Here is an 11293-nt window from a genome sequence, read left to right on the forward strand (position 1 = left end):
GACTAAAGGCTGTGCGTTAAAGGCAAGAAATGGTAAATTTGAATATTAAGGCTAAAATATAAGAGTTTGAAAATAAAGGAATGAGCTGTATAGTCAAAAGCAGCAGCATTCATGTCAATTAAGAAACAGAAGGAAGAGTAATGCAAATGGTTAATGTGCTCAGCTGCTAACGGAAAAATTGGAGGTTTAAATCCACACAGAGGTGCCTAGGAAGCATGGCCTGGCAATCTACTCCTGAAATATCATACACTGGAAATCCTATGGAGCACAGTTCTACTCTGACAAACATGTGGTCATCATGAATTGGAGTCAATGGCAACTGGTTACTTTTTGATAAGTTGAAGGGGCATATCATTAGACGTAGAAAAATTGCTCAAGATAATTATAAAAAGAGGTATACGTATAAACTAAACCAAACCAAAACCATTGCTATCAAGTCATTTCTTACTCATAGCAACCCTGTAAGACAGAGTTGAACTGCCCCATAGGGTTTCCAAAGCTGTAATCTTTACAGAAGCAGACCACCACATATTTCTCCCAAAGGGCATCTGGTGGGTTCAAAAGGGCAATCTTTCAGTTAGCAGTTGAGCAATTAACCACTGCACCACAAGGGCTCCTTAAGGACAACAATATGGGAAAAATGAAAAGAATTTAACTGATGCAAAAATGGTCAAAAGAAAATGAAGGAACAAAAATAAAAGAAAAAAACTAAAACAAATGACAAATAGCACATTCAACCCAAATATACCTTGACATCAGATGCAAGTAGATGAGCATTTTAATTAATAGATAGATATTAGAATAAAAAAGGAGAACTTCACTGTGCACTGTCAAATTGAGCTGCACTTTAAATAAATCCATTCAATGCATTTGAAAATAAAAGGAGAAAATAAAAAGCTACAAGCTGTAAACTTGGGCATAAGAATGATGGAACACATATATTAAAAAAAAAAAAAAATTCTGTTGCAGTGAAGTCTATTCCTACTCATAGCGACCCTATAGGACAGAGTGGAACTGCCCCATAGAGTTTCCAAGGAGCCTCTGGTAGATTCGAACTGCCGACCTTTATGGTCAGTGGAAGTAGCACTTAACCACTATGCCACCAGGGTTTCCCTGGCTATATTAGTAACAATTAGAGTAAAATTCAAGACAAATGGAGTTGCTTGAGGTAAAAAGAGAGGTGTCATAATGATAATACAGGCCATTTACCAAGAAAGCATCAAGATTCCAAATGTGTTGGCACTAAAAACAGTTTCGACATTCATCAATTAAAACTAACTCAGAAGTAATGGATGTAAGAAATAGAGGCAAAGACATTAAAGGACCTCAAAAACATAAGGAGAGACATGGAAAATTAAAAAAAAAATCAAATTTCTAGAGATGAAAACTACAGTATTTGGGATAGAAAAACTAGTGCTGATAAATGAGTTTTGCAAGATTTCAGAATTCAAGATCACTGTAGAAAAAATTGTATTTCTATATATTAGCAATGAAAAATCAGAAATTATAATAAAAATCACCTAAAATAGTATAAAATATGATATACTTAAGACAAAACTGGCAAAGATATACAAAACATGGACACTAAAACTAAAAAATACTGCTGAGAGAAAATAAAGAAGACCAATATAGATAGCATATTGATGCTTTGAAGCTCAATATTGTTAAGACAGACTCTCCTCAAATTGATCTGTAGGCTCAATGCAATGCAAATCAAAACTGAAAGTTATTTATTTGCAGAAATTAGAAAATGATTTTAAAAATATAAAATTCTGAAAATAAACGCAACAGAATAATATTGAAGAATTCACGCTACTTGATTTTGATTATTTCTATAATCACACAATAATCAAGCAACTGCTGTATTCTCATTAAAACAGGAAAATATATTAGAGAAAATCATTGGAGCCCAGAAATCAACTGACACATATTTGGACAGCTTATTTTTATTAGAGAGGCGCAAGGATATTTGGTGGTGAAAGGATAGCCTTTTACCTACAATGCTGAAACAATATATCTATATTAAAAACAAAAAACAAAGCAAAAGAAAACAAACAAATTTGACTCATATCTTGCACCAAAACCAAAAATTATCTAAAAACGAATCATATATCTAAAATGTAATACCGAAAACTTTAAGACTTTCAGGAAAAAAAAAAAAATTGAAGAAAGTTATTGTGCCTTTATGTAGGCAAAAAATTTTCTTTGATATAACCAAAGAATCAAATCAAAAACTGATAAATTGGACTTCATCAAAATTAAACAGTCCTTTTTTTGAAAAACACTGCTACAAGAATGGAAAGACAAGCCACAGACTTGGAGAAAACATATCCAATTCATCTACCTGGTATAGAGTTTGTATGTACAATATATAAAGACTCTTTTATCCAGAATATACCAAGAGAAAATGATAATAAAAACTATTCAATTTAAAAATTGACAAAATAATTCAAACAAACTTTTTACTTAAGAAAATAGTAAAGGGGAAATGCTCGGTATCATTAGTTATCAGGGAAATGGACATAAAATCACAATGGAATTCCTTTATACACCTATTACTATAATCACACAGCCTGACCACACAAAGAGTTGTCAGAGATAAAGGATTAAAACTCTAATACACTACTGGTAAGAATTTGAGATGTTAAAACCATGTTGGAAAATAAATTTGGCAGTTTCTTAAAATATTAAACATACATCTATTATGTTACCTAGCCATTCCACTTCTTGTTACTTTTTCCAAGAGAAGTGAAAGCATTTGCTCATTTAAAGCTTTGTACACATTTTTTCACACAGCTTCATTTGTAATAGGGGGAAAAAAAAGAGCTCAAATGTCAAACAGTGGGTGAATACATTAATACACTGAGGTGTAACCAGACCACACAGCACCACTCAGCCATATGGAAAGGTGGACTGTTGAAACATGCAGCAATATGGCTGCACCTCAGAATAATTATGTGGAGTGAAAGAAGCCAGTCAAAAACACACAGTAAAATTCCATTTATAAAATTCTGTAAAATGAAAACTTATCTGTAGTGATAGACAGTAGATCAGTGACTGCCTGGGGAAAGAATGCAGATATAGGAGGCAAGAACTATACAGGGACGTAAGGGATATTTTGTGGGTGACGGGTATTTCACTATCTTGATTGTGATGATGTTTTCACTGGTGTTTACATATGCCAAAACGTATCAAACTGTACACTTTCAATGTTCACAGTTTATTGTATAAATCATACCTCAATTAAACACAACAACAGTTGCTAACAATTGTGACTCACAGCGACCCCGTGTGTGTCAGAGCAGCACTGTGCTTCATAGAGTTTTCAGTGGCTAAGTTTTTGGAGGTAGATAGCTACAGCTTTCTTCTGAGGCACCTCTAAGTGGACCTGAACCTACAACCTTTTGGTGCAGTTAACTCTTTTCACCACCCAGAGACTCCTATACCGCAATAATAAAAAAAAAAAAAAATACAATAAAATAAAAATAAAACAAAAAGAATCTATAATAAAATCCAAATATCCTAAATATAATAATTGAGTGGATAAGACAGCTCATCCAATGTATGTCAATTAGCCTCTTTTCTCACCACTTCAGTGTATTGCTCAGTGGTTAATGTGATGATGTTGGCAGAATGGAAGAAGGCATAGGCTCAACCTAATCAATTCCCATTCACCCAGGCAGGCTATACTTACTTCCTGCTGAATGCCTGTCACAGAAATTGCCCACCTTTACCCTTCCATGTCATAGCATTGCCCAGGCATCCAGTCTGCCATGGGGTGACCATGTGAATACAGCATAGCTTTTCTATCATGGAGTGGGTAGCGTGCTTTCCCCATGAGAATGGATTTGTATTCCATATATGGATTTGTCTTCCATGCCAGGAACATATCTGCCAGCAACACAATTGAGAATGCCTTTTACATACTCATGGTATTGCACGCAACATCATCTCTGAACAAGAAACTTATTTTACTGTAAATGCAGTATGTAATGTGCTCATGATCATGGAATTCACTGGTACTTTTTTATCTGGAGTCCTGGTGGTGCAGTGGTTAAGAGCTACAGCAAACTACGGCTGCTAACCAAAAGGTTGGCAGTTGGAATCCATCAGCCACCCCTTAGAAATTCTATGGGGCAGTTCTACTCTGTCCTATAGATTTCTTACCGTCTTATCTACCTCTTAGAAACAACTCGGTTGATTAGCACTATGGCGTGCTGAAACAACAGCCAGTAAGCCTATCAGCCTTAAACTAAGGATCGGATGCCTCCTCCCGTATAGTCGGAATGCTTGGATTTGGAACTCAAAAAGTGGAATTGGAAACAGACCCTATTAATACTAGATCTAATAAAAACATTTTGTTATTTAATTTACTTCTCTTTCCTGTAACCCTTGGCTTACTGCATCGTTACCGAATTCCTAGTATTTAAGAGAGGAGTGTTTCCACTGGATAAAGTCAAGTTTCAGCTAAAATGAATGTTGTGACTCCCCTCACATCCAGCCTTTAGGACGATTATTCAATATGTGTTTCTGCTACAGGATGGAAAAGAGGAGCATACCTGAAGCCGTGGATTTTACTGGATCAACTGTTCATATCCCTATGTCCCAAAATGCTGAAGAATGGAAAACTAAGACAACTGGACAAACAAAGGGTCATTAAGACTTAAAGTCTATTAGAATGAAGTTTGCAATCAGCACACACATGCACACCCCAAATTAAAAAAATAACAATGGAAAAGAAAACTGACCAACCTAGTTCTAGCGAAGAGCAATGGGGAATGTGAAACTGGCCTCATCAGCTACAGATGCATTTATATTTTTTGCTGATTATTACTTTTTTCTGTTTTCTCCAGCTGCTTTATGTGAAGAAGTCTCGTGTAGGCTACATTGCCCATTTAATTTCCAAATGAGAGGAATACAGTTTACGTCACCTGATTACAAGATGGTAGTGGTAGAATTTTTGTGTTTCACCTGTTTTTTTTTTTTTTTTCTCCCATTTGAAGATAAAAGACAAGTGTGGACACTGAAAATCAAAAGAGGTAAAATGTTCTAGAAAACTTTTTGCAGTATCACTTCCATTTCCCACCCAGCTCTGCCTAGCTGTGTGTCCTGTGTCGCTGAACTCTGTGGCTTTGATCACTCAGGCTTCCTTGGACTTTGGCTTCTGATTGGCTTTGGCCAATGGAGGAGGCTCTGGGTGATGCCAAAGGTTAGTGCACACAGCTGTTAACTGAAAGTTTGCAAATTCGACCCACCCAAAGTTTCATCAGGAGGAAGGCCCGTTGGTGTACTGGTATACTTCTGAAAAATCAACCATTGAAAACCATATGGAGCAAGTTCTTCTCTGATACTCATGAAATTACCATGAGTTAGAATTGATGGCAACCTTTTATCCTTTTTTTTTTTTAATTCAGCCAATGGAAGCCACACGTAAGAGATTAAAAGTTGAGAAGAAAAAGAGTAATGTAATTTTTCCTCACCTCCTCTCAGTCGTGCCGACCATCTGTGGTGGCATTTTTTCCCTATTTAAGGCCATATATCTTATCATGCAGCTCCTCCCCTTTGGGTACAGCCCTCTCCAGGTTCCAGAACAGGTTCTTCCTCTTGCTTCTTTGGTGGTAACTCTGGTGATGACATCTCACTGCCTGAAAATCACATTATCCCTGTTCGCATTTTCTGAATAATCCCTTCATCAAACTCTATTTGGGTCTTTCAGTGTGCCGCACTGGCCTAAACAAAGTCTTTCAGCTATGGATATTTCAAAATCTTTTTTGCTATTCTACAGTTTCTGATGTCCCTTCCTCCCATTCCATTCACTAAGCTTCCTTACCTTTATGTTAAAAAAGGAAATAGAAGCTATCAAACAGGAACGTGCTCATACGCCTGGTAATAAATACGAAAATCTACAGGCACCTACAAAAACATCTGCCCATTCTTGTCCTTCTGATTACAACAGAGGAACTCACACTACTTCTGCCTGTGGCTAAATTTTTCAACTTTCCATTATGAGCTTTGAGCCCCATCGACTGTCTCTCTCTGGAAACTTACAGATCTATTTCCTTTTCTCTCTCTTTTTTTTTTGGTTATATTCTTACTTTTAAAAGCAATCACTTTTTGAGAAGGGCAAAGTAGACAATGCCTATGCAAACACCATTGTCTGGTTTTCAATCTATTTCCGTCTTTGAATTTAAGTATGTCACCTATAGGTAGCTGACATTCAGTTCTATTTTTTTCCGGTCTGACAACCTCTGATTTTTGGCTGAATCATTTAATCTATTTACATTTAGTGCCATTTTACTTTTGGTTTTCTATATATCTCATGTTGCTTTTGCTTCTTCATTCCTTCTTCTGCAATACTTGGGTAATTTTCTAGTATAACTTTTAATAATATTTTTACCATTTCTTGAGTTATTTCTTAGCATTTGCTCTAGAGTTTACAATATACACCTAAACTTATCAGTGACTCCTTCAAATTTGTATTAACATAGTTCTAATGACAGGAATTGCAAAGGACTTCTTTAGGGTTTTGAAAAGCAAAGACATCATCTTGAAGACTAAGGTACACCTGACCCAAGCCATGGTATTTTCGATCACATCATATGCATACGAAAGCTGGACAATGAATAAGGAAGACAGAAGAATTAATATCTTTGAACTGCAATGTTGGCGAAGAATATTGAATATACCAGGGACTGCCAAAAGAACGGACAAATCTGACTTGGAAGAAGTACAGCCAGCATGCTCCTTAGAAGCAAGGATGGTGAGACTGTATCTCACACATTTTGGACATGTTGTCAGGAGGGATCAGTCTCTGGAGAAGGGCATCAGGCTTGGTAAAGTACAGGGTCAGCAGAAAGAGGAATACCCTCAAAGAGGTGGATTGACACAGTGGCTGCAACAACGGACTCAAGCGTAACAATGATTGTGAGGATGGTGCAGGACCGGGCAGTGTTTCGTTCTGTGGTACACAGGGTCTCCATGCGTTGAGACCAACTTGACGGCACCTGACAACAATGATAGCTATACTTCTGTATAGCTCTACCCTCTTTTTTCCCCTCTTTGGCTATTATTGTTATATTTTTTGAATTTCTTTATGTTACAAACTCCAAAATAAATTATTATAATTATTACTTTATATGTTGGTTGCTGTTGTTAGGTACCCATCAAGTCTGTTCTGACTCATAGTGACCCAAGTACAACAGAATGAAACACTGCCCATTCCTGTGCCATCTTCACAACACTTGCTGTGTTGAGCCCACTACTTTATGTAGATTTATGTAATTAAAGAGATTGAGAAAAGAAAGAAAAAAAAATGGGGAAGTATGTATTTATACTGTTTCCTGCATTAACCGTCTTATTTGCCATTTCTGGTTCTCGTCATTTGTTCCAGTAGACTTGTGCCAGCTACCATCAGGTATTACCTCCTTACTCCTCTACAGCTTTGTTCCCACATACCTTTGTGCTGTTATTGTCAGATACATTACATTTCTACATTTTGTAGGCCCAACCTAAGTCATACCCAGCCCAGTGCCCTCGAGTCGATTCTGACTCATAGTGATCCTATAGGATGGAGTAGAACTGCCCCATAGAGTTTATATACATATACATGTACATATACATACACACACACACACACACACACACACACACACATACACACACACATACACACATACACATACACACACACACACATACACATACACATACACATACACATACACATACACATACACATACACATACACATACACATACACATACACATACACATACATATACATATAAAATGGCTTTTTTAAATCAGTTAAAAGAAGAAATGAAAAGAAATATGCATTATAGAGTTTTTTATAGCGGTTCAGTGGTAGAACCCTCACCTTCCCTTTGTGAGGGAGACCTGGGTTTGAGTCCCAGCCAGTGCGGCTCATACACAGCCACCACCCGTCTGTCAGTGGAGGCTCGTGTGTTACTGTGATGCTGAACAGGATTCAGCAGACCTTCCAGATTAATACGTGCTGGGTAGAAAGGTAGAAAGGTGATCGACTTCCAGAAAGCCCTATGGATCACAATGATCTGACCCACAACCGATCACGGTGCGGGGCCGGACCAAGCAGCGTCCCATTTTGCGGAGCGTGGAGTTGCATAAAGTCCAGGGCCAACTTAACGGCAGCTAACCGCATCGCTTAGTCTCATACGAAACTATCAGCCTATGCCCAGGGAAAAAAGGAAATATATAATATTATTAAAGGGAGAGTAATAATGAAGAAACAGGAAATAAAGTAGTGGCAATGGTCCATTTAAAAACAGTACTTGTTGCGTGTTGCTCTGCTTCCGACGTCACTTTATGAGCCCACGGTCAGCTGGTAAACTGCCCCAGGGAATGCAGCTGTGGCATTACGAGCAGCCACAGTTACATCTTTACCGTTTGCTCGTTAACTGTGCTGTTTGTTGCTTCTGTCTAATGTTCCCCAAGTCTACCATTTCTAATGCTTCTGATACACAGTCTCCTTCTGTGACACAGGGTCTGGGCAGGAGGATTTTATGATTCGCGGAGCAGAACTTCAACTCCTTTCACTTTATTTTCTTTTCCCCATGCTGCTGACATAAGCATACTGTTTCCCACAAAAATAAAGCTTCTAACCCCATGCTCCCTCCAAATCATGCTTTTTTTTTTCTCATCTTGCTGCTTTTACTACTAGTTTATTAATAAATCAGACATGTCCTCAATAAAAACTCAGCTAAAAAATTACATTTTCTTTTTGACAATATGCATAGTTTAAATGTTCATACAAGTTCTGGAGGTTGAGGGCTTGCAGCCCAATTCAAAAATTCGGAGACATTTTGACTTAGACCTTAATCAGGTTGATCCTTGGCTTGCAAAATGCAAAATTCTGTACAGGGTCAGTATTTATCACCTCCCACCTAAGTAACAAAACCCTGTGGTGTAGTGGTTAAGTGCTACGGCTGTTAACCAAAACGTTGACACTTCAAATCCACCAGGCAGTCCTTGGAAACCCTGTGGGGAGTTCTACTCTGGCTTATAGGGTCACTATGAGTCGGAATCCACTCATCAACGGGTTTTGTTTTGTTTTTTACATTAGTAACAAAGCTGGGTGCAATCATTTTTGTTAAGTTACCGAACACATCTGATGTAATGGATATATGCAACATTTTCACAGAACCATTGAAGTTATCAAAATTTAATGAAAATACGTTTAACTGTTTAACGATAGTATCTACAAAGTTCCCAGCGAAGTAGTAAATTTTATTAAGTTTAGCTAGAGCGACTGCATTTTTACTTTTGGGTATCAGAGGTTCTGCTTGACATTCTGTATTTAACATACGGAAACCCTAGCGGCAGAGCCGTAAAGTGCTATGGCTGCTAACCAAAAGGTAGGCGGTTCGAATCCACCAGGCACTTCTTGGCAACTCTGTGGGAAAGTTCTACTCTGTCCTATAGGGTCGCTATGAATCAGAATCAACTCGACAGCAATGGGTTTGGTTTTTTGGTTTTATTTAAAATATATTCTATATTTTCAGTACAGCTATTACATCATTTGTGAAATCCTGTTTTACAGATTAAATATTCTCAGATTAACTCAACCACTTCTAATTTGACTTTTTCCTAGACACCTGACCAATTTGGGTACTACCTTCTTAATAGTGTTTATTTCCGTCCTCTGAAACATCTTGCTATCGGTTAACACAGCATCGTTGGTTTTATTTGACGAGTGTGAATTTAAATGGAATCATTACTTCAATTAACTAGGGCATTAGACTAATTTTATAATGAGAAGCATGACTTCCCATATTTAATAAAACCATGTTAAGTATGCTGTGCATGTTATTTGACATTTAATTAAGTGAATCAAAAAAATTGTACATTAATATTAAATCATTTGCACACATTTATTTTCCATCAAAATATGGAACTCTGTCTCTTAATAACATTGCCTTATTGTTTTTGGTCTACTATTGGCATCCATGTGATTCTTGAATTCCTTTATTTCTTCTAACTTATTTGTTTACTTTTTCAGCTTTGTAACGTTTCCATGTTTTATAAACAAGTCTCTATTTTGGCCTTACCTAATTACTAATTAATATCCTGAGCAGAACCTAACCTAGTGGCAAGATTTCAAATTCCCTTAATTAACAAATTCATTGTTCCAAAAAACTGAGCAAAGACAAAACATTAATTGATAATTGTGCATATTTGGGAAGGGTGTAACATCAAATAGCCAAGTGAAAACGAAAGAGACTGGGAAATAAAAATTAAAACCAAAACAAAAAAACAGATACTATAGCAAAGAGACAAGTATTACCTTTCATAAAAGAGGATTTAATAAATGTTGTTATATGTTAAGGAATGAGTCAGATGAAGAAATCACATTATATCTAATAGCTAGCACTTCTTGTTGCTTTTAAAGTTCTTTTGAGTTAGAGAAAATTTTTTTTTTCCACATAAATACATTGAACAATAAACAAGGGCATGTGAGAACAAAAAAAAACATTTTACTACAAGTAACTATGAGTTCGAGAAAGTACCAAAATTTACATAAAACACATATACAATGAATTGAAATGGACACAGCATCACGAACCAGTGCCAGCTTCCAAAGTTGGCAATATCTGTAGACATTGTAAATGAGATTAATCAGATCGAGGACAGCTGAATTACATAGCAGAGAACATGGTTTAAATGAAGATGTGCTGAAAACCTCAAACTTCAGCATAACTTTATTTCATCTCCAAAACATTGTTTCTAACCCTAAATTTTACACGGGAAGGAACATAAATTTGCTATTTAATGCACAATATTGTGATCAACATATGATTCCCTTAAAACACACATTGTAAGTAAAACCTTGATGCTTTATTCCACGTCAATAGCGCTTAACATTAATATTGAGATAGATTTCAATTGCTTTTTATTGACAATTGAGAGACTATCGCTATGAAGAGGAAACTCATGAACCTACTAAAGAAAATGGGTCAGGTTCATCCACTGAAGACTGATCTACCTCCTTAAAAGTGTGCGTCTCTCGAACTCTTTGTAGCAGCTGAGTGTGTTGTATGTGCTTGTTTGTTCGTTTTGCTTTTGTTTTTGCTGTGTGTGTGTGGGTGTGCACCTGAATACTTGTGCATGTGAGAGTCCAGAAGAGATAAAGGGGAAAAAGGATTTAGAAAATTTCGAGGAGAAGGGTAAGGAACCCAGGCAGTGCTGTCATACATTCAAATCAGTCAGCATTGTTCTTGACAGAAAGTTTTTGTATAAACTCTCGTTTATTCTTTA

Source organism: Loxodonta africana, chromosome 22 (genome assembly GCF_030014295.1).
Source record: "Loxodonta africana isolate mLoxAfr1 chromosome 22, mLoxAfr1.hap2, whole genome shotgun sequence".
Classification (NCBI taxonomy): Eukaryota; Metazoa; Chordata; class Mammalia; order Proboscidea; family Elephantidae; genus Loxodonta; species Loxodonta africana.